Source organism: Phyllostomus hastatus, unplaced genomic scaffold (assembly GCF_019186645.2).
Source record: "Phyllostomus hastatus isolate PE091 unplaced genomic scaffold, TTU_PhHast_1.1 phas_contig_1, whole genome shotgun sequence".
Classification (NCBI taxonomy): domain Eukaryota; kingdom Metazoa; phylum Chordata; class Mammalia; order Chiroptera; family Phyllostomidae; genus Phyllostomus; species Phyllostomus hastatus.
The window spans coordinates 44,966,951-44,972,494 of NW_025333498.1; the positions used below are offsets into that span (position 1 = coordinate 44,966,951).

Consider the following 5,544-nt stretch of genomic DNA (forward strand, 5'->3'; position numbering starts at 1 on the left):
CCTAAACAAGCAAATTTTGTACATCTATAAAATATGATGCTGTCAAAATGATATTGATTTTATCATGGATTTGCTCTATATGTTTTAATTAAAAAATATAAAATATTAGAATATAACACATGACTTCACTTATACAGTGCCTTTTCCTAAATGTCACAGAAATGAATCTGAGTACATAAACTTTGCATTTGGTTTCTTTCACTTAAAATAATACTTCTGAGATTCATTCATATTTTTGCATATTTAAGTAATTTGTTCACTTTTATTGCTGATTAATATTCCATTATATGGCTATATCACAACTTGTTTATTCTATGAATAGTGAATGGATGTTTGAGTTCTTTCCAGCTTAAGAGTATTTTAAATCAAGCTGCTGTAAATAGTCATATACAGATTTTTGTGCAGGCAAGCCCATACTTGTCTCAATAAATACCTAAGAGTAGAATGTCTAGATCATACAATCAGCATATATGCAATTTTATTTTATAAAATACTCTATTCAAAGTAGCTGTACCCTTTTGCATTTCCATAAGTGTAGCATCCAGCAAATGCGAGGACAAATATTGGAGACTTTCAGGGTATCAAAGATGTTACTTTATTGACCAAGTTTAACCTGCGCAGGGGCGAACTCTCAAAGTGTCCAGCGATACAGTGCCCACAAGGAGCTGCAAACGAGAGCCGCGCGAGCGTTCACATCCAGGTCCTTATATAGGGGTTTTGGCACGGGCAAGCAAGCATTCCACAGAAGCTGACGTAGTGGTTAGCTATTTGCTTACAGAGACCCGCACATGGGAATTTCAAACCAAGCATTCTTACAGTAGGTGGGAAGGCAGGATGTTTGTTCAGTAACCTAGTAATCTCCTGGCTCTAACTAGCCAGGTTCCTATTTTCTCATGGTCTAAGTTTTTCCCTACTCCTTACAATAAGCAATATATGAGAGTTACAGTTTATTTCTGAATAGTTACAAAGAGCATTGATTACTCATCATATATTGATAATATAATACAACAATTTCTAATTTGATTATAAAATACTTTTTATGGCAAGAAATCTTTGGTGACTCATGTTGAGAGAAAATTCTATAAAAGCCATTGATATGTGTTGTTTTAATATGCTAAAGTACAACAATAATAATAGAAAGATCAGCAAATAAAACAATATCAGGGCAATTTTTACATTTCAAATTAGTAATAATTTTTGTATTAGTGATTTCTATTCATCAAACCTTAATAGTTAATGTCTGATACTCAATCCACTGCTAGCTGTGTCACAGAGACACACACAAAAATATCTTATTGTAGATAACAAAAAATAAACAAAAACTTTTCCCATGGATCTTGTTCTCCACCCAGGATTCAATGCCTTTCTGATTATAGGACTTCTCAGTTGTTGATTTCTGTCTTTCTGGTTCTCTTTCTTTCAGTATCAGAGAGCACAGCTAAACTCAAGAATATTTTCTTCTTATTATTTTTTTTCCTTCTTAAACTTTTCAATTAGCAATAATTGCACCTTGGATAAACCTCATTGGCTACAATACTGCCACTGCACAAAGCTTCTTTCCTAAATTTTTATTATAAAATATTCTTCACTGCATTATTGGCATCTGCTTTATCTCCATTTTTCATTTCAATTTCTATTTTTTCTTTTGTTAATTAGTCCTCACAAAATTGATTCAAAATTCTCACACACTGAAAACGGAAATTTTATGCTAAGATGCTATGTGTTGAAATATGCAGTTAAATATTATTCTATACTGCCACGCCTTACAGGATACAGTTCAATTTCAAAGTGAAAAGAATACTGCAAATTTTGCAGGATTGTTTTGTTTTATTCTCACTACCTTATTCATTCAAGGAGTTTGTTGTCTATGTACTCTCATCAATAAATAATTGTTGAATCATTTATCTTATATTTCAAGGGGAGGTATGCAGAATAAAAAAAATAACTTTGTCCCAATTATTTCAGCTTTATATGGTTTCAATTCGCACTTCTGTGACTTACTCTACTTTTTACTAGGAGTTACTTTAAAATGTTTCATGGTCCTTTCAAAGGGACTTTGAAAGGTCATTCTGCTGCTGCCTTCTTTCTCCAAGCAGAGTGTCACTCCTAATTATTGGGGGCAATGTGGTAAAAATCTTTTGTTGGAGACAGATAAAAACCATCACATGTAACCCATTATTTGCCCTCTGATCTTCAATGAATTACTGGTTGTATAAATTACTTTGACTGAGTTAGTACGCTTTTTATTAGTGCTGCTCACCTCTTGTGTAGAATGCATTTGCTAACCCATTAAGTAAAATCACTTATAGATGTAAATTTTTATGACTTTCTAAATGTTAATGTATGGCTTGTTAAATGTTAAAGTGGTAAATAGCTTCTAGGATCTCATATGTACTAAATTTCATTTTGTAGCCCTCAGCATTTAAAGAAAGAATTTATATTTGTCAAGCTAAGATTTTTATAAACTTGCTGCTTTTAATATAGATGACCATCCAAAAAAATAGAGCAATTACAAGAAAATGTCAATGTCATATTAAGTGGTCACTGTCACAGAATAACAAGCATCCTTTTGCTAGTAGATTATGGAAGAAAATATTATGAAATATAAGAATTATGAATTTCAGCTACTGCTACAAACTGAGAATATAGCTTTCTAGGTCATATTTACCAGATCTATATTCTTCTGTATAGAACCGTTTATAATTCTTCTTCACTTAAATATTTATTGTAAGTAAGTAAGTGAATTTTTTTCTGAACTTCTCTAGCTCTTAGCACTGCTTATATCACTCATTACACAGAAATGTAATCATAGAATAAAATAAATCAGAGCTCCAAGCATTTTTTATATCAAACCCCATGGTCATCATTGAGGGGTTGACATTAAATTTAATTCTAGATCCTTTAAAAATATGATGGCTGTTTCCAACTATTGACATGTCCTTGAAAGCTGAGGCCTAGGCATTTGTACATTTAAAAAGTAACCCAGGTTGTCCTAACATATGCCATACATTAAGAATCATTGTATCCTTAAAATGTATTATTTATAAACAGGAAAACCAATATGCAGAATTCTAAGGTATTTACTCAATATCAAAGAACTATCAACAAATAAAACTAAAATTAAAAGTGTGTTGGCCACCAATTTGACTCCTGAAGTAGAGGACATGTAGAGCTATCTCCAATCAAGGCTGCATTAATAGGGTACAGGAGGGTGAACATCAGCTTCCTGCCTATACATTGATCTTCCAGGAAATGAGGTTAATAGATGGAACAGGCAAAATGACACTGATGTGCAACTATTGGGTTGGCCAAAAAGTCCATTTAGTTTTCTCTGTAAATGAAAGACACATTTTTCATTGTCACCAATAACTTTTTTGACTTAGATATTTTGAGTATGTCAGCTACCTCCCACTACTGGCTTCTAGTGAGTAAAGGCCAGGCATGTTGCTAAACATCTTGCAATGTATAAGACAGCCCTATAGCAAAAACCTATTTTACCAAAATATCAATAGCACCAAGAAAATTTGCAAACCACTTATGACATGTTCAATCTGTCATAGCACCTTCTCCATACACTGCATTTTGCATTTCAGTTGCATTTTTACCTTTCTTGAAATAATAAAGTATAATGTGTCAAAAATGTTGCTTATAGTCTTCCATCTTCAATATTAAAATGGCTACACAAAAATTCACCAATTTTGATAAGTTTTTTAAATGCATGCTGATAAGACAGTTGTCACATTACACTCTAACAAAATTGTTTCAAATGAAGTTAAAGACAACTAAGCACTACTAGAGCCATCATATGGAAAAAACTAGACAAACTTTTTGGCCAACCTGATACATCAGTGAATTTGCCAGGACTGCAGTAAAAAAGTACCACAAACTGGGTGGCTGAAACCCAAGATTCAGGTGTTGGCTGTGTTGGGTCCTTTTGATGACTGTGAGGGAGAGACCATTCTATGCCTCTCTTGCAGCTTATGGTGGTTTGCTGAAAATTGTTGATGTTACTTGACTTTAGACAAATCACACTGATGTGTGCCTTCCTACTTACATGACATTCTCCTTGTGTCCATATCTGTGTCCAAATTTTCCTTTTGATAAGAACATCATTTATATTAAATTAAGGCTCATGCTAATGACTTTATTTAATTTTACTAAATACTTTATTTTCATATGCAGCCACATTCTGCCCTATTAGGTTAGGGATTTAACATGTCTTTTTGGGAAAATACAAGTAAATCCATACAGCTGTTGTACACAAACTGTGGGAGAATCTGCAGCTTAGCAGACCTAGATGCTCTCTCTTAAACACAGGCTTACCCTTTGTAGTATGTTCAAATAAAATACTTTCATAACCTCATTGTTTCTCTGAGGCACTGACCCTTAGAAACTATGCATTTGCTATTCTCCCAAAGAGGAATTATTTAGAATCTTGTAGAACCTCCTCCAATTACTGCTTATTTAATATGCACTTAAAATATAGTATCATTAACATAATGTGGAAATCTAATTACTTGGGTAATTAGTATTCTGACTTGAGACTTCCAAACTTTATTTGTAAGAAAACTAAAATGGGTTTTCCTCCCCTTATTTCTGTGGTTGTTTTCTTGTTAGCTCCTTCTCCATGAGGCCTAGCAGCCATCTACAGTTTGGTACAAAATTCATTAATTTAACCCACTGTATTTCTGCAAGTTAACATTTATGACATTCTCTTTTACTACATAATCACCTAACTTTATAAATTCATCATTTCTTTTTTCTTAACATTCATTACTGTTTTCACTTGATCTAGAAGATTTTTCTCCTCTTTGTTTAGAAACATTACTTTTCTACTTGGAATTGCTTTTGTTCCAGCACCAATCATTTGGTTCACCCAAGGACTGTAATGTTCTCACTTGATTTTAGTCAATGAGAGACCTACAAAGAATTGGCTCAAATTTTTTTGTCTAGATTAACTGGAAACCTACATCAGGACTTTTATTTTTAATCCTCATCTGAGGATATGTTTATTGATGAGAGAGGGAGAGAAGGAGAGAGGGCTACATCAGGACTTTTGAACTTGAGACTTATTATTCTGTCATTTAGTCTTTCTCTAATGACAAAAATTATATCCTAAGCTTTCTCAATGACAATGTTTTTCCCAAAATCATTTCAGAAATTTTCAGCTGATAACACAAAATTCAATTCAATGATTTAAATAACAATGATGTGCATTGTTGTGCATCACAATAGTTCAGAACAGTGCAACTCAAGGCATATTGATTTAGTAAATCAATTATATTATGATAATTGTTTCCATTATCTTGTTCTATCACTCTTGAGATTGGCTTCATCTTTGGGCTTGCAGTAAAATGGCTATGCCAGTTCAGGACACTTTATCCAGAAACTATGCCCTTCAGAAACATAAATGTACCACTTTCCCTATTGTGTTTAAATAATAAAGTCAAGAAAAATTTTCTTAGAACCACCTAGGCAATTTTTCATCTCACTAGCCAAAATTATATCTTAATTCCATGCCTAAACTAACTTTATTAAAGGGAA

General features: G+C 32.9%; 1 pseudogene; it reads right to left on the bottom strand.

The window, feature by feature from the left end:
- Positions 1-1,462: 1,462 nt before the first annotated feature.
- On the bottom strand, positions 1,463-1,554 carry LOC123814387 (annotated as a pseudogene).
- Positions 1,555-5,544: the final 3,990 nt, after the last annotated feature.